The following is a 20,522-nucleotide window of genomic DNA, read 5'->3' on the forward strand; positions in this document are numbered from 1 at the left end:
AAAGGTTAAGCACCCCTGGGTTCAATCCCTGGTACAAAAATAAATAAATAGAAGAATTTATTGGGGCGATCCAAGATGGCAGACTAGAGGGTGACTGCATCTCCAGTCGTTCCACAACCCAGGATTCAAGAAGAGGAGGCATTGAGAGACTCGGACTAAAATAGAACCACGGGGTGAGTCTCCCCAACCTGGTGAAGCTCGGTCCACGCAGCAGGCCCAGATTCGGGTGGCTTATTAGAGTAGGGCAGGGCAGCTAGAGTCTCAGCTAGGCAGCCCTGAGCACTCTGGCAGTAGGATCCTCCCACAGGACCAGATACTCCAGCTTCTCGGAGCAGGCCCCCCAGTGAGAGCCTTTCTGCACACAACCAGGTCCAAGTCCCTTATCCAGAGTGCAGCGAGCTCCAGCCACCCACGTGCTGCTTCAGAGACCAGGACAGGGCAGCCAGGGACTTCCCCAAGCAGCCAGGCTCCCTCTGGCAGGAAGTGTCTTTTAAGGCTAGCTTCTCAGAGTACACCGCCCAGTGAGAGCCTTTCTACACAGAGCCAGCCACAAGTCCCCAAGCCACCAGAGACCTCCGACCCGCAAGCAGCCTCTGGAATCAGAGCAGAGCAGCCAGAGACCTCTCCAGGCTGCCCTGCCCCGCTCCAGACCGCACGCTTTTTCAACGGGGCAATATGGCAGACTAGAGGGTGACTGCATCTCCAGTTGCTCCAGAACACAGGATTCAAGAAGGGGAGGCATTGAGAGACTTGGACTAAAATAGAACCACGGGGTGAGTCTCCCCCATCTGGTGAAGTTCGGTCCAGGTGGCAGACCCGGATTCGGGCGACTTATTAGAGTAGCGCAGGGCAGCTAGAGTCTTCTCCAGGCAGCCCTGGACACTCCAGCGGTGGGCTCATCCCACACGGCCAGCTTCTCAGAGCAGGCCCCTCAGGGAGAGACTTTCCACACAGAGCCAGCTCCAAGCCCTGGAACAAGTAGCGGGCTAGGAAAAGCTTTCTTCAAAAGTACAGCATTATCAAGTTACTCCAAGACTTCAGGCTACTGAGGGCTGGGAGATGATACACTGGAGAAATCTACAGGGAAACTATAAGCAAATAGAGGAAATCTGCGGTATCACAGAGTCCCACTGACATCTGACCAATATGAGAAAACAAGGGAAGAAAATGTCCCAAAAAAACCTAGATACTATATCAATAAAACTGAATCACAGCACAGCAGAAGATATGTCAGAAAGGGAGTTCAGAATGTACATAATTAAAACAATCAGGAAAGCAAACGAGGAGATGAAAGAGCAAATGCAGGCATTGAAAGAGGAGATGAAAGAGCAAATGCAGGCATTAAATGATTGCACCAATCAACAGTTAAAAGAACAAATATGGGGAGCAAGAGATCATTTCAATAAAGAGTTAGAGATATTGAAGAAAAACCAAACAGAAATCCTTGAAATGAAGGAAACAATAAACCAAGTTAAAAACTCCATAGAAAGCATAACCAATAGGATAGAACACTTGGAAGACAGAACCTCAGATATTGAAGACAAAATATTTAATCTTGAAAACAAAGTTGACCAAACAGAAAAGATGGTAAGAAATCATGAACAGAATCTACAAGAATTATGGGATATCATGAAAAGGCCAAATTTAAGGATTATTGGGATTGAGGAAGGCACAGAGAAACAAACCAAAGGAATGAACAATCTATTCAATGAAATAATATCAAAAAATTTCCCAAATCTCAAGAATGAAATGGAAAACCAAGTACAAGAGGCTTATAGGACTCCAAATATACAAAATTACAACAGGCCCACACCAAGGCACATTATTATGAAAATACCTAACATACAAAATAAAGACAGAATTTTAAAGGCCACAAGAGAAAAGAATCAAATTACATTCAGGGGGAAACCAGTAAGAATATCAGCAGATTTTTCAATCCAGACCCTAAAGGCTAGAAGGGCCTGGAACAACATTTACCAAGCCCTGAAAGAAAATGGATGCTAACCAAGAATCTTATACCCAGCAAAACTTACTTTCAGATTTGATGATGAGATAAGATCCTTCCATGATAAACAAAAACTAAAGGAATTTACAAAAAGAAAGCCAGCATTACAGAACATTCTCAGCAAAATATTCCATGAGGAAGAGATGAAAAACAACGATGTAAATCAGCAGATGGAAAAACTACCCTAAAGAAATAGCCAAATAATGGAGAAACCAAGTCATGTCAAAAAACAAAAATGAGTCCAATGACTAGGAATACAAATCATATCACAATAATAACCATGAATGTTAATGGCCTGAACTCATCAATCAAAAGACATAGATGGAAAGATTGGATTAAAAAGAAAAATCCAACAATATGCTGCCTGCAAGAGACTCATCTCATAGAAAGAGATACCCATAGACTAAAGGTGAAAGGATGGGAAAAAACATACCATGTGCACGGACACAGTAAAAAAGCCCGAGTATCCATCCTCATTTCAGATAACATGGACTTCAAGCCAAAACTAGTCAGAAGGGATAAAGAAGGACATTACATACTGCTTAAGGGAAGCATAAATCAGCAAGACATAACAATCATAAATATCTATGCCCCGAACATTGGCTCATCCATGTACGTCAAACAAATCCTTCCCAATTCCAGAAACCAAATAGACCACAACACAATAATACTAGGTGATTTTAACACACCTCTCTCACCACTGGATAGATCTTCCAAACAAAAATTGAATAAAGAAACCATAGATCTCAATAACACAATCAACAATTTAGACTTAACCAACTTATATAGAATATACCATCCAACAAAAAACGAATACACTTTCTTCTCAGCAGCACGTGGATCCTTCTCTAAAATAGACCATGTTTTATGCCATAAAGCTACTGTTAGCAAATACAAGAGGATAGAGATACTACCTTGTACTCTATCAGATCATAATGAATTGAAATTAGAAATAAATGACAGAATAAAAAACAAAAACTTCTCCAATACTTGGATATTAAATAATACACTATTATATGATGAATGGATAACAGAAGAGATCAGGAGGGAAATTTAAAAATTCTTAGAAGTAAATGAGAACAAAGACACATCATATCAAAACCTCTGGGACACTATGAAAGCAGAACTTAGAGGAAGATTTATTTCATGGGGCACATTCAACAAAAGTAGAAATCAACAAATAAACAACACTACAGCTCAAAGTCCTAGAAAAAGAAGAGCAGACCAACACCAAAAGAAATAGAAGACAGGAAATAGTTAAAATCTGAGCCAAATCAACAAAATTGAAACAAAAGAAACAATTGGAAAAATTAACAAAACAAACAGTTGGATCTTTGAAAAAATAAACAAAATTGATAAACCTTTAGCCACACTAACAAAGAGAGAGAGGGAGAAAACACAAATTACTAAAATTCGGAATGAACAAGGAAATATCACAACAGACACGAGTGAAATACAAAACATAATTAGAAGCCATTTTGAAATCTATACTCCAACAAAACAGAAAACCCCAAAGACATCAACAAGTTTCTAGAGACATATGAATTACCTAAACTGAAGGAGGAGGACATACACAACTTAAATAAATCAATTTCAAGCAATGAAATAGAAGAGGTCATCAAAAGCCTAACAACAAAGAAAAGTCCAGGACCAGATGGGTTCTCAGCCGAGTTCTACAAAACCTTTAAAGAAGAGCTCATTCCAATACTTTTCAAAGAATTCCATAAAACAGAAGAGGAGGGAACCCTCCCAAACTCATTCTATGAAGCCAATATCACCCTAATACCTAAATCAGACAGATACACATGGAGGAAAAAAAATTTCAGACCAATATCCTTAATGAACATTGACGCAAAAATTCTCCACAAAATTTTAGCCAATCGCATACAAAAATATATTAAAAAGATAGTGCACCATGATCAAGTGGGTTTTATCCCAGGGATGCAAGGTTGTTTCAACATCCAGAAATCAATAAACATCATTCACCATATCAACAGATTAAAAGTTAAGAATCATATGATTATTTCAATAGATGCAGAAAAAGTATCTATAAAATACAGCATCCCTTCATGCTCAAAACACTAGAAAAAATCGGGGTAGTGGGAACATTCCTTGACATTGTAAAGGACATCTACGCTAAGCCCATGGCCAATATCATTCTAAATGGTGAAAAATTGAAAGCATTCCCCCTAAAAACTGGAACAAGGCAGGGATGCCCTCTTTCACCACTTCTATTCAACATCGTTCTTGAGACTCTAGCCAGAGCAATTAGACAAACCAAAGAAATCAAAGGGATATGAATTGGAAAAGAAGAACTCAAACTATCCCTGTTCTGTGATGACATGGTTATATATTTTGAGGAACCAGGAAATTCCAACAGAAAACTATTAGAACTCATAAGTGAATTCAGTAAAGTAGCAGGTTACAAGATCAATGCCCATAAATCCAACGCATTCTTATACATAAGTGATGAATCTTCAGAAAGAGAAATTAGGAAAACTACCCCATTCACAATAGCATCAAAAAAAATAAAATACTTGGGAATCAATCTCACAAAAGAGGTGAAAGACCTCTACAATGAGAACTATACAACACTAAAGAAAGAAATTAAAGAACACCTTAGAAGATGGAAGATCTCCCATGTTCTTGGATAGGCAGAATTAATATTGTCAAAATGGTCATACTACCTAAAGTGCTATACAGATTCAATGCAATTCCAATTAAAATCCCAATGACTTACCTTACAGAAATAGAGCAAGCAATCATGAAATCCATCTGGAAGAATAAGAAACCCAGAATAGCTAAAGAAATCCTCATTAGAAAGAGAGAAGCAGGGAGCATCACAATACCAGATCTTCAACTCTATTACAAAGCAATAGTAACAAAAACTGCATGGTATAGGTATCAAAATAGACAGGTAGATCAATGGTACAGAATAGTGGACATGGACACAAACCCAAATAAATACAATTTTCTAATACTAGACAAAGGTGCCAAAAATATGCAATGGAGAAAAGACAGCCTGTTCAACAAATGGTGCTGGGAAAACTGTAAAACCATATGCAACAGAATGAAAGTAAACTCCTATCTTTCACCCTGCACAAAACTCAACTCAAAATGGATCAAGGACCTTGGAATCAGACCAGAGACCCTGCATCTTATAGAAGAAAAAGTAGGTCCAAACCTTCAACTTGTTGGCTTAGGATCAGACTTCCTTAACAGGACTCCCATAGCACAAGAAATAAAAGCAAGAATCAACAACTGGGACAGATTCAGACTAAAACACTTTCTCTCAGCAAAGGAAACGATAAGTAATGTGAAGAGAGAGCCTACAGAGTGGGAGAAAATCTTTGCCACTCATACTTCAGATAGAGCGCTAATTTCCAGACTCTATAAAGAACTCAAAAAACTCTAAGAATACAAATAATCCAATCAACATATGGGCTAAGGAAATCAATAGACACTTCACAGTAGAAGATGTACAAGGAATCAACAGAAATATGAAAATATGTTCAACATCTCTACTAATAAGAGAAATGCAAATCAAAACTACCCTAAGATTTCATCTCACCCCAATTAGAATGGCGATTATCAAGAATACAAGCAACAATAGGTGTTGGTGAGGATGTGGGGAAAAAGGTACACTCATACATTGCTGGTGGGGTTGCAAATTAGTGCAGCCACTCTGGAAAGCAGTATAGAGATTCCTCAGAAAGCTTCAAATGGAACCACCATTTGACCCAGCTATTCCACTCCTTGGCCTATACCCAAAGGACTTAAATTCAGCATACTACAGAGATACAGCCACTTCAATGTTCATAGCTGCTCAATTCACAATAGCCAGACTGTGGAATCAACCTGGATGCCCTTCAGTTGATGAATGCATAAAGGGAATGTGGCAGATATATTCAATGGAATATTACTCTGCCATGAAGAATTATAAAATTATGGCATTTGCAGGCAAATGGATGAAATTGGAGGATATTATGCTAAGTGAGATAAGCCAATCTCAAAAAACTAAAGGACAAAGGATCTCGCTGATAAGCGGATGAGGACATATTATGGGGTGTAGGAGGGGTTAGCGTTAGGGTTAGGGTTAGGTTTAGGGTTAGGGATAAGGAGGGTGGTAAGAATGGAGGAAGGAAGGAGTGTATACAGGGAAAAGAGGGGTGGGAGGGGTGGGGGGAAGGGAAAAAATAACAGAATGAATCAAACAAGATGGCCCTATGTAAATTTATGATTTTTAGGAAAAAAAAGAAAATGCAAATAAATAAATAAATAAATAAATAAAAATAAAAACTATTAATAAAGAAGATGGATAAACAATTAAACCATTGTTTCTTAAAAAAAATTTAAAAAGTGATGGATATATCACAGAGAACATTTTAATTATCAATTCCAAATTAATTTGATACCTAACTGTAAATCAGAATTCCTTTAAAAATAATCCAAGTCCCCCAAACAGCCAGAAGATTTTAAAAAAATGGAAGAGGCTTAGGTCTATTAAGTAACTAGAAAATACAACTTAAAAGCACTCACTCTTCAAAGAAAGGCCTTTTCACCGATGACTTCACAAGTGAAGTCCTTCAAATATTTTTAAATGGTAAAAGACCTCTTCCATAATTTTGTTTCAGGGAAAATAAAAAGATTAAAAAGCTCCATATGATCTGTGAAGTCAGGACAGTGTTGAAGTTAAATGCAAAGGACTATTTCCAGAGAGGAAAAGGTTAGATCAACACCTCCTGTGAACAAAGATAAGAAAAATCCCAAGCAAAAATACTATTTTGTTGAATTCAGTAATAATTAATAATAGATCCACTCCCAGAATACAAAGTCAGCTTAAATTTAAAAAACAGTGAATATAATTTAGCATGGTAATAGTAAATGAAAGAACAGCATAGTAGCACTTGAATTATTTATAAAAATCAGAAAACATTCATGAGAATAAAGAAACTCTACGAATAAGAAATAGAACAAATATTCTTAATCTGATACATAAACTCACACATATGAATGGAGGTCCTCACCAGGGCATGAATTCAAGGAAAATAAAGTTATAAGACTTAGAAAAAATATTATGCATTTTTTTCATAAATTTACCATTAAAATTATTACATACACAAACTCTTCATATAAATATTAAAATTAGCATTTTCAAAAGGTAACTGAACATATAATTGCATTTCTTTTAATATATTAATAAGAAAAAAATAGAAATTTAAAATTCAAAACTATTACCATTCATGGTAGATTTAAAATAATCACATATAAGAATAAATACAGATGAACACCCTGGTGCATGCCTGTAATTCCAGTGACTCTGGATGTTGAGGCAAGAGGATGGTAAGTCGAAGGTAAGCTTCACCAATTAAGAGAGACTCTGCCTTGAAATAAAAAGCAAACACACAAAAAGTGTTGGAGATATACCTCAATGGTAAAATGCCTCTGATTTCAATCCCTAGTACTGAGTATCAGAAAAGAAAAAAGAAGTTTAATGAAAGATGTGTAATACTTCACAGTCAAAAACAAAACAAAACTTTTATGTCTTAAAAAACGAGGAAAACCCACATAAAGTCAGGGGTATGCAATGTTAATCTATTAAAGGTTCAATAATTTAATGACATCAGTTCTTCACTCATTAATAAATTTAATATAGTCCCACCTGCAATTCCAGAAGGTATTTTTTTTCTCTGTTAGTTGACAAGCTGATTCTATAATTTATTTGGAAATTTAAAGAGATAAGAGTGGACAATACAATGTTAGCAATGAAACTCAAAGATTTCTAGTTACATAACTGGAGACTGGAAGGCAGAAACATTGGTCAAAGGGTACGAAGTTTCAGTGAGAACGAAGGATAGTTCTGGTGATCTGTTGCACAGCATGGTGACTGTAGTTATTAATGTTTTATTGTGCACTTCAAAACAGCTAAAAGACAGGATTTCAAATGTTCTCACTATAGGAAATGATAAATGTTTGCGGTATGAATATGCTAAAACTAGCTTGATTTGATCACTCTGCAATGCATACACATCAAAACACACACATAAATATTATAATTATTGTCAATTAAAATAAAATCAAAGATTATAAAATGTAATTTTAAAAAGGTAAAATTTTCCAGTAAGAAGTTGAAAGCTCAGTGTTACCTCCACACAGATATCCCAAGTGATTTACCAAAATGGCAGTACTTCCTTGAAGTAGTACAGAAAGTAAATTTTCATTCAATGATTCTGTGCTAAGCAGATATGGATGTGGGGGGAAAAGTGACAGATGCATCACAGAGAACATTTTAAAAATAAATTCCAAATTAATTTGATACCTCAATGTAAAGGGAAGAATTGTCAAGTTTCTAAAAATAATATAGGAGAAAATTTGTAGTCTCAAAATGTAGGAAATCATTAAAGAAATGAAAGACCAATAAGGGAAATATTGCTAAACTTAACTCATTAATGGTAAAAACTTAGATTGACCAAGATCAAAGATGGAAAAGCAAGTTCCAAAGATGGTCAGATGTTTGCTATGCATGTTTTATAGAAAACCTGTACAGGTACATGTTCCTAAACTTTAGAAAAGACACCCAATCCAAGGCAACCAAAATATAACATGGCCTTATGTCTTGAAGAAGCAATTTATGAAAGAAGCTATCCAACAGCCAGTGTAAAAGTGTTAGAGATTTGTAGCCATTAATATAATGCAAATTAAAATGCTAACTTGATATCACCATATTGGATAATATTAATATTGATACATTTTTACTTTAAAGATGATATGGCAAAGTGTTAGTGGGAAAAAGATACAGGCTTGAGCCCACCATTTCTGAAGTGTTAACAGTATGACAATATCTGATAGTATCATATGCACACTCTGTCCTGCCCAAGGAAATTATATTCTTAGGTGTGTTATAGTAAACAGAAATCCTTACACTATACCCATTGTATTACATCCATCATGAATATCTAGCTGTAATATACATGGCTGAAAGCAAGGACAGTTTATAATTGTCCAGAGAAACTTCCAGATTTCCAGTAGTATTCCACATCGTGTTACAATTGTTGGCTGTTTTATTTTTGTTCAGTTTATACAAATTTATTGAACTGTCTATTCATATTTTGTTCAATTGTCAGGATGCAATTTTATTTCAAAAGATATTTGACTTAACGAAAATAAAAGAATCATTTTAGGAAATTGATGAAAATACCAGAAAGATGCTTATTATGGACTGACTTGTGTACTTCCAGGTTAGGTTAAAGCCCTAACACGGGTGCGATGTGCTGGGATATGGCCACCTATGAGGAATTTAACCTTTAATTAAGGTTAAATGTAACCTTTAATTAAGGCAGTAAATGTGACAGCCCTGAACCAATAGAACTGGTGTCCTTATGAGAAGGGGCTCCAGAGCTCTTTGTCCCTCCAAGGAAGAAAATGTCACATGGGTGCACAGGGAAGTTGCTCCTTCATGTTTTCTGTGGATGTTATCGGATCTTCAGGAAACTAAATTGTTAATGTTCACCCTATATTTTTTATTGCTGGAATGGCACATTATCAACTCTGTTACTTAAGAAGACAAATTCTCCAAGATAAAGAGACAGTTCTATTCATAAAGAAACTGAGTAATTAGGCAGAATGTTATAGATAGGAAACTGAAAAAGTTATCTGTTTCTTTAGGGGAAAGGATAAAACAGCTCTAATTTCCAACAGTGGTGTTACCAAAAGCTTTGGTCCTTGTCCCTGATGCCAATTCAATAACAAGGACACAGTTTTGAGAAAAGGGAAAAGGAAAGTTTATTGCTTTGCTAGCAAAAGAGAAGTACAGGGTACTCCTGTCCCAGAAGTTATGATTCTGCCCATCAGGGAGAACAGACGGTTTTAAACAAAAGATCCGTTGCAGGTGTTCCCCGTTGGGGTTGTAATTCACTTGTTGATCTGGGATATAGCCATTCTTTAAAGCTTCTGGGGCCATCCCTGAAGTCTGAATTACTTGGTTCACTTGGGTGTATGCTGAAAGTCAGAAAATTGAATCTAAGATGGGAAAGAGGTAATTAGGGTTGGGAAGAGGGAGAAGAGGAAAATAAAACATGTCCTTTTAAAAATAAGCCTCAAATATTCAAAGCATGAAGTGGACCAATGTTACATTGGTATTTGAGGCAAGCAGATCTATTTTAATGTATCATCAAGGGAAAATGAGAGGCACACTTCTTCATTAAATTTGCCTTTATCTCTGTAGAGGTATCTCAAAGAAGAGAACAAAGTATGATGTTTCTAACAGCAAAGTTTTTTTTGTTTTGTTTTGTTTTTTTTTTTGTCCTGGGGATTGAACTCAGGGTACTTAACCCCTGAACTACATTCTCAGCATTTTAAAAATATTTTATCTGGAGACAGGGTCTTGCTGAGTTCTCAGGGTCTTGCCAAATTTCTAAGACTGGCTTTTTGAACTCAGAATCTTCCTGTCTCAGCCTCCTGAGGCGCTGGGATTACAGAAGTGCACCACCAAGCAACAGCAAAGATTTTATCTCCCTCCTTTTTCTGAAAAAATCAGGTGTTCTTTGGAATATTTGTGAATATAAAAATGACCACTTCAGTTTAGAGATTTATGTCATGTGAATTCAACAAAAATATGTAGTCCAAAAGAAAATCAATGATTAAATAAGTTATTGTAGTTATGAATTCTCTTTCATTGAATATCTTAATGAAATTTAGTTTCCTAGACAATAAACTATTTATCTTCTGTCCTTGGTGGAGAGTGTATTTTTTTTTTTTTTTAATACAACAACGCTGAAACTTCCTGTTGAATGTGGATTCTGATCAGAGCTGGAAGGTCTCGGATCACCCATTTCTGAGACAGGATCTGAAGCAATGCAACACAGTCTTCTCAGGGCTCAAACCTAGGGGTTCCTAATGCCAGTGCTCTTCCAAATACATCACTGACCAAAACTATGCTAAGGTTCTTATGAATGACTCTATGGTAGACAGGTTTCTCTGCCCATAGGCCCGTGTTCTTCCTTTCCCCAGACATTTATTTCAAATAATTTGCAATTGCAAATTCTTTCTCTTCTCTTTTGAGATGTAAAGCTCCTAGACTCTCACTATTTTACAACCCCTGAAAGCTTTTCTCAAGTACCTGGGAGCCATCTTTTTATAAAATCATGAAGAAAACAGTATCCCTATCTCCCAGTTTCTGCTGAAGGGCAGGTGCCTAAAGCTGCATCAATTAGCAAACAGAGAAGGCCTGATTACACAGAGGAGCTTTTCTCAAATGTCTCCCATTACTTTTCCTCTAGCTCACCTGAGCACTTAAAAATGCTCTCACCTTTTATTTTGGTGAAGTTGAGTTCAATCTTACTCCCATCTTTCCACAGTCCTGAACCATTTGTTTTGCCTGTTTGCTCTATACAGTACAATTTTTTTTTTTTTCTTACATCTCACTGTCCTTACCTTCCAGGTGTGAGTGCAGCATAGATCTCTTGTCAGCCTTCATTTTAATGATCAAGAACTTGACGATGATCCCAAAATATAAAGCCTTCATGTCTCCTTTCTAGTGCTTACACGGATGTCCTAGATGACATGGGGACCTGATGACCAATATGACATTCATATTTTTATTGAAGAGTGGAGTGTATTAATACACGTTGGTCCACTGTGCAATACTAAGGAGGAAAAAATCTCTATGAATGATAGAAAGGAGAAGAAGTTAACATTTATAATGAGTGTAACATGTGCCAGGCATTCACGCTGCTATTTTTTATATAAATGTCCTTATTTAATCTTTAAAACCACCGTGAGAGGAATTACCACCTCCATTTTGCAAATAAAAAAATGGAGATGGAAAAGGAGAAGTATGGCAGAATCAAAATTCTCACCCATGGCTGGATGACCAAATGCTTGAACATTTTTTTTTTTTTTTTTTTATTCCAGATAACTTTTTTGTATTTGATTCAGAAATATATTTAACCTCTATATTCTTGTCACTTACATAAATATACCATTCATCATTAAATATTCTTGGGAATACACCTATTTTTCCTCAGATGGGAAAAGAGGAAAACAAATTTTGAGAAAACTGTTCAGATACACAAGTCTTTTTTATTTATCTAGTGGTTTTTATTATTATTACTTTAAACTACTTAATGATATTTTTCTCACAAATTTTTGAGAGGTGAAGATTTTTTGAGGAGTAGAGAGGAAATGGGAGTGACATGAGTAAGAAGTCATCATATTCAAATCTTGTAATTTGAGGAAATTTCTCCAAGATGACCCACACTATTGGAAAGCTGTCACTCATAACTTCAGTACTAAAAGTTGACTGCACTGCCTCACTAGAGGTGCAAATAATGGATATGAAACTGTAGTTACCAAGGAATGTTTGTGTATAAAATACCTTTCAAGCCTTTTCCCTGTATAACAGGAATAATGATCTCATTGAAATTTCTGGAAATCACTGTCAGATCTTTTACTTAAGTACCAGTATTTACAAAGGGTAACATTAGGTTATCATTAGGGATCTTGGAAACCTGAACTGAGAATAGCATCTCATTGAGTTGTGGGTTAGGGAAAGCAAAAGGGAGGGATAAGATTTAAAAATTAGGTCAGTTCAGGTCTATGATTGACCTCATTTTCTTTGTGAAGGCATTATTCTGCCTTTCTTTGGAGTTTTCATCAATTTTTAGGGTGAATTCTCCTTCATTTGAACTGTGCCCTTTTCACAATAAGTGGTTCAAGAATGAGTATGTATCTCTACCCCTTCAATTAAAATAAATTTCCTTCTCATGGAAATGTAGGAATAAACTCCTGGTTTAAAGATAAAGATATACAACTTAGAATTACTGTAGCCAAGAAAGATGAGACAGAGCAGTTGAGTGATCTCGTATGGAGGCATGAACAACTATATAGGTAATCCAGAGGGAGTGAAGCCCAGAAAGCCATGCTGCTTGAGTCCTTGATCAGGTTCTTTCTGAATTTTATCTACCTCTGTACTCATCATTTACATTAGACATCAAGTTCACCTTCTACTTAAAGCAGTTTTGAGACCAGGGCAAAAGACAGGTAACTGATGATCAATAAAACGGAAATAGATAGCACTTCCCCAAACTGTTGCTAACAACCAAGGAAGGGGAAGGATCACACTTTCCCACACAAGTAATCACCTCCTAGATGACTCTCCTCCTGCCTTTTGGTTACTCCTTTTTGGTCATCATGTAGGCAGGATGAGATGAGGGAGCATGAGAAGAAAGGAAACTTGAAGTCTATAAAAGGGCAGGATACCCCACTCCCTTGGGCACCAACTCTGTGGGTCCCCTCCTCTCCAGAGAACCCTCTCTCCCTCTCTTTCTCTCTGTCCTATCCCTTAAATAAAACTTGTTTTCTTGTCTTGGTGATTCCAGGGTGTTTAATCATCAGCACCAGGGGAATAGGACCCAATTCTGATTTTCAAGACCGGTTTCAGTTTGATTTGTGTTTTCTCCTTTTGGATCTAAAAGTAATGCTTAAACAATGCTTAACATTATTTTTAAAAAGCAGACTATAAAGATAAAAAATAGACCTCTTTAGAGAAAGCTCACAGTGAGTAAAACACAGTACTAACAGGGAAGGCTTGTTTCAGAAGCTGGGTGTTGGGAGGAACAGGCATCCACGGAAGCTGGGTGAGATGTGCGCTTGTGCACTCCTGAAAGAAGAGAGGCAGGGTACAAATGAATGGACTCTGAAACACCACACTGGAAGAGCTTGACCTGAGGAAAGAAAGTCAGTTCATCACTGACTGAGAGAGGGAATACCAGGGATGTGAAAAAGGTTTGGTAGTGGAATTAACAATGCCAATGCATTACCTGCCAATGATGGGTAATGTGGAATGGAAATCAGTGGACCATGGCAGGATCACTAAGTCCTGTAAACAGTAGAGTCACTGATCTGTGACCAGCAAAGCAACAGGAGGCACAGAGAGAGACAGCAGACCTGTATAAGGCAGCTCTGATTCTGAGCATAGCATATACTGAAAACACAAGAGGAAAATTTCCCTTGACTAAAGACTTTGGAAAGTGTGGTCTATAGGGGATTTTAGTTGTAGTTGTTTTTTTTTTTTTTATTGTAAACAAATGGGATACATGTTGTTTCTCTGCTTGTACATGGCATAAAGGCATACCATTTGTGTAATCATAAATTTACATAGAGTAATGTTGTTTGATTCATTCTGTTATTTTTTCCCTTCCCCCCACCCCTCCCACCCCTCTTTACCCTCTATACAGTACTTCCTTCCTCCATACTTGCCCCCCTCCCTAACCCTAACTCTAACCCTAACACTAACCCTTCCCTCCCCCCCATTATGTAGTTTTAAGTCTCCTTGGATTCTTAAAAGCATTAAGAAGGAAAATCCTGGGAAGGGCTGAATTTATATTATTCTAGTGGCAAGGGTATGTATTTACCAACTTATGAGCTCAGAGGAGTTGGGATAAAATTACTCAAGGTCCCCACACACTGTGGGGCCCCCCCATTCCCAAGTTCAACGATTTCAATTTCCAGTTAGTAAGACAGTAAGTTTTCAGTTGTGCAATATTTAAAAGATGCCATTATTAAATGTATAGAAGGATTAGACGTTTGTTATTACCAACTGCAACAGTGGAAATGAAGCAGACTGGAAATCAGGTAACCTAAATGTAATGTATAAACCTGAGAGTCATAAAATTTTAGATTCTCTGATCTCAACTTATAAATCTTTCAAGTGAAAATCTTTCCATATTTTCTGAGATATTTTCTATAAACAATAGAAAAAAATATCTTTAGGCAGTGGCTCATCTATCATTCCACACTGTTTCAAATCTTGAGATATATCTTTCCTTGAGATCCTTACTGGGCAAAAAACAAACAAAAAATAACAGTCAAGCATGTAAGAAGTGATTTTTGCATAATTTCTAATCAGCAGGTACTGCTAAAAATTGTTCTGCTCTGATGAATGGTTCCTTCTTTTAGACCAAAAATGCAAAATTTTCCAACTAGAATAGATAAATACCATCTTGAGCAGCTGCCTCTTATATTGTAGTTCCATTTCTTGAATTCAATTTAGGTGGAACTCTGCCCAGATGGCATGTGTGTAGAGTCATTAGAAAAGGTCTGCACTTATTGGATCTTATATCCAATCTTATATTAGCTTATATTACACTTATTGGATCTTATATCCAATCTTACATTATCTTATATTGGATCTTCTAATATTTTTTCTCCTCTTCACATATCAATTTTCTACATGTATCAATTGTCAAATAAATTGATTTTAACCATAGTACAGTAAAAAAAATCATAAATCCAATTTTAATAAAAATAAGTTATTATATTTATACAGATTAAATATTAAAGCAGCCTATAAGTGAAGTCACATTTCAGTTCCCCAAGATTTGTGAAAATTATCTTATATAATTTTTGTGTTTATGAAGACTGACATTATATTATCTTTTCTAATGTAGCATAGAAGACTACATGAGAAATATTAAAACTAAAAAATTTACTAGATATTCATGATTTCTCTTGACATGCTTCTTTTCACAAGAAATTTTGACTGTAAGAAAGCATTTACTTGCTTTAGGATATACAAAAACTAATTTTGCTCTTACATCCTTAGGTAAGCACTTGCTGACCCATCTTCATTTCTTTCATAAAAGTGAAAAACTTAATGAGTTGTAGAATACTTCTTAATGCCAAACTCCTACTGATAAAATCAATTGTGTTTTAGGATCTGTTTTAGTCAACTTTGTCATTGTTCCTACTAAAAGACCTGATAAGAATAATTTTAGAGGAGGAAAAGTTTATTTGAGGACTCATGGCTTCAGAGGTCTTAGTCCATAGATAACTGACTTTATTCCTCCAGGTTTGAGGTGAGCATGAACATCAGGGCAGAAGAGTGTGGCAAAGGGAAACTGCTTGAAACATCATACCAGGGAGCAGAGAGAGAACTTTGCTCAACAAAAATATAATATGTACCTCAAAGGTACACTCCCCAGGGACCCACCTCCTCCAGTCCTACCCTACCTGCCAACAGTTATCATCAGTTAATCTCAATTAGGATATTAATTCAGTTATTTAAGGCTCTGATAACTCAACCATTTGACCTCTAAACCTTCTTGCATGAGTTTTTGGGGAACACATATCTAAGGCATAACAGGATCTATCTCAAATCTAGAGGCAAATGCAGGAAAACAGTGATTATTCTCCATTTGGATCAAAGTTCTTCCAAATAATGCTTGTTCAAGTACAAGTGTCAAATGTTCTATGTTCGGTTATCAAATACTATGGAGACACATTGTTGACAATTCCTCCATAAAAAAGGGACGACGAGATAGGAGTCTTCTAGGTGATCAGACCAGGGTCAGGAAAGTTCACAGGAAAGGTCATTTCAAAACATGATAAACTAGCAAAACAGGATAAACTAGCAAAACAGAACAAACAGCTAAAGCACATCACCACCTAATTGTGAGAGGGAAGAAAAGAGGAGGTCCTGAGTGAGAACCTGAAATGGCTAGACAAGAAACAACCAACCAACTAGCTCCAAGCCCCAGTAACAGAAACAGATCGGAATGCGGATTGATGACTTCTCTAATAGAAGCCCATAAAAGAGAGTGTGCCAGGAGATGGAAATGGCACTCCTACCTCTCCCATACCCTGTGCTGGGAGTTCTGTACTTTTTCCTTCTTAACAAGTTTTCTTGTTTGCTTTCCTCTGTATTCAAGGTGTTCATTCTTTGACTCCATGGAACACAACCCAATCCAAATTCTGCCAGTAACAATAATACAACTAAGAGCACATAAAGGGCTCTGATAAGTCATTAAAAAATGCAATCCTCCATTTATCTTTCTTTAACTCATTTTTTCCCAAGTGTGTTTGGCTTTAAGGGGTCTCCTCAAGCAATATATATTGAAAATATATAAAAAGTTCACAGAACAATCTCTGTAAAACTGTCTGGGATAATATTTAGACTGAAATTCTTTAGGTCTTACAAAGTTGGATAATGTAAAATTTCTGCGTTATTTTAGAGTTCCTATAAAAATTAGTTGTATCAAGAGTCAGTTCTCAACCTTGGCTATGTGTTCAATGATAAATGGGTTCACAGTATGGTTACTTACTCCAGATTCCCATTTTTAACTATAAAACTAATACAAATAGAAGCTTTTTCCTTATTGAAAAATAAACATCCTAGAAATACATTAATCAATCAAGCTTACAGTACAATTTCAATTCCAAGGGCAGTAAATGGGTCTGAATATCACACAATATTTTATTACATCAACTTTAATTAGATTCTACAACAGGAAGTCTGAAAAAATAACACTGTTCACACCAATGTATTCACTTACAAAGCAGTCCTTGGCTTGATTTCATTTCAGACAAATCTATCATGATCAAAGAAACACCATAATATCCAAAAAAGAATAGGCTAATAACAAACTAGCAATTAATATTTCCCCTCTCTTCTTTCCTTGTTTATTGAATCCTGAGACTGAAAAGGGGCAGCTTTTCAGATTCATTTTGATGACCTTTTTAAATTCATGTTTCTATATTTTTTAATCATGAGGAAAACTCTTTAAATGTTATACTTCCTTTAAATCAATACTGACAGATCAATCTTGTACATTTTATTTCTCCAGCATTGTAAATATATGTTTTATTTCTCAAAGAAAAATAAACCTTGTCAGCTTTTGAATCTCATGAACTTGTAATTAATTTTTCTTTTGGACAAATGAAATTTTTCAGTGCTGGCATAGGTGTGCCGTGCATTTGCTATTAGAGAAATTATATATTTTTTATTTCTGTTTATTTTTATCTGTTCATTTATGTTTTCCTCTTTACTAAAGTTTGGTTATTTTCCTTTTTGATGCGGTGACATTAATTTATACTTGCAAAATTGTTAAACTATTTAAATAGAATTTCCGCATTGATTTCGTGACACCAGCTTTAAATCTGGATCCTAATTGTGTCATTCCACTAAATGCAGTAATATTATCTGAAGTAATTCTGTACAAAAAGTAAGTTAAGTTCTAGATTATTGCCACCACCAATTAAAAAAGATTACCAGTGGTAAGATTTGGTCTATAAAGCCATAGCAAAAATTATTATGAGACAAAATGTATTTTACACCAATCTGAAGAGTCTGCAATAAAATAACTTTGGAAAGAATGTGCTTATGTTGAAAACAAGTGATCCCTACATACTATGTTTTATTTAACAAGAAGAGCTGGCAAGCAGGACTGGAAACATGGAGAAGATCCATGGGTCAGAGTGGCTATTCTGCCTTAATGACATCAGCAGTCCATATGGGTTGTCCAAGCACTGATGTGCTCTGGCTGACTTTTGATATAATAACTAAAATGAATGACTACATTTTTAGGAATAGATAAAAAGAAACAAGTACAAATTAGATGTAATCTGGAAATCTATGAAAATACTGATCAATTTCTGGGGAATTAGAAAAGTTGCAATAAAAAGAATGATCCTACAATATGTACAATCAGAAAAATGGGAAATTGCACTCCATTTATGTATGATCTATCAAAGTGTATAAATGCATTCTACAGTTATGTGCAACTAATTAGAACAAATTAAAAATTAATAAAAAAGGAATGTGCCAACAGAATTTGAAATAAATACTAACAAAATGTGCAATATTTATAAAATTTTCAAATGTATGTTTTTACCAAATACAATGTCAATATAATTGGCATGCTAAATAAAATAACTTAGTTGAATTACTATATAAATGAAAAAACTATTTCCATTGGACTATGAATAAGAATAATATATCCCCACAATTTTGAGAAGAGGCTCCTGACTTTCTTTTTTCCTCTTTATAATTTAATGCATAGATTAAAAAGGAACCACTACTTTGATCTCAGACTGCTTTAATTATATTTTCTATTTGCAAGCTCAGATCATGTAAAAATTTTTTCAATGAGTATTTGTGAATATATGAATAAATGATTACTTAATTACACGAATATATACACAAGGGGTTTATAAATTATTTGAGGCAAGTAATTTAAAGTAATTCTAAATCAGGTCCTAGGGCTGTTTTATGACACCTTGGGATGTTGGTTAAATTGTTGTTCTTATATTCCTTTTAAAAGTTCACATTTTTTCCTATTTTGCTACATTTTCCTTTCCAGGAAGAGTTTGTCTTCAGTTCCATAAAAGTGCAGCAAGATTAATGGATTCCTCAATTCAATCACTAATTCAGTAAACACTCTGAGGTCCCTACCAGCCAGAACCTGTCAAGTCTGGCTAACAGGTTAAGATTCCCTGAGGTCATGAAGGCAGAATGTCCTACTGACCTCCATAATGAAGATCACTCAGTATTCAATGTCCCTGTCAGTTATTCCTGGTGAATATGATACGTAGTCACCCAAGACCTTGTTTTTGTAAGAGTATAATGGGAAAAACAGAAAGGCAGACCTTACTGAACTTCAGTCTAATACAAAAGTGGGTTATGATAGAAAAATGCAGTGTACTCTCTCAGGAGGGGTAGCTGATACAATCTGTGGAAAGTATGTGTTAAAGTGTAAAAGGTGGATGGAAACAGTCAACTTGTTGGGAAGGCAGAAGTTAGAATGCAAAATTGAGGACAGTATTCTAGAAAAAGGGAACATATTAAGATATGGATAAATAATAAGTAAATAAATAAATGTATGTATATATGTTTCTATATATTTTATCCCTCTTACAGTTTATATTGTTTTCATTATCATTATTATTGTATGTCTATAATCAGTGTACAGGTAAATTATCATTATAAAGATTTCAAAGATATTGAGTATAATAACCAAAATATGAAAAATATCCTTGATTTTTACACCCCAGTTTATAGATAAGACTTAAAATTTGGTGCATGTATTAGTATTATGTATGCATGCACATTCAAACACATATAAATACACAAATATGCATATTTTGAACTGATAGGCTCATATCATATACTTAGTCTGACTTAATTTGTTGACATAACCACAACATGGAGCATTTTCAGGAATGTACACACAGGTTCCTACCTCTTTTTCAGTGTCTGCATCATTTCCCTTAATACAGCTTGGGCATCGATCAGGCTCTCAGAGATAGAAATGTAGTTCAATTTCAAGATTTTTGTATAATAAACTGAGTTTCAATAAACATTCTCAAACATAAGCCTCTGAGTTCAAATGTAAAAGTAGAGTCATTTTTATTTCTGATATAAACTACTATTCTAATCACCATCTAAAACAAAATTTAAACCTGTAATCCTAGCAGAAGTTATACCACTGAATATTTTTGATATTGTCACTGACACTAGACATTCTCAGACTTTTATACTGTTGATGTTTGATTCTACAAATCTTTATGCAATTTCTATCTTATATAAATATAAGGCCTTAAAGTCAAATACCTTGTAAGAATATGGCAAGTAAAATAAACTTTTGAGTCAGAATGGGAAAGAGCTTAGAAAATTGGAAAGAATATATTTTTGTTACATTAGGTATTAAAATTTAGACTGTTTTGACAATACTCTGTTGGT

This window comes from Sciurus vulgaris (assembly GCF_902686455.1).
Source record: "Sciurus vulgaris genome assembly, chromosome: 7".
NCBI classification, from domain to species: domain Eukaryota; kingdom Metazoa; phylum Chordata; class Mammalia; order Rodentia; family Sciuridae; genus Sciurus; species Sciurus vulgaris.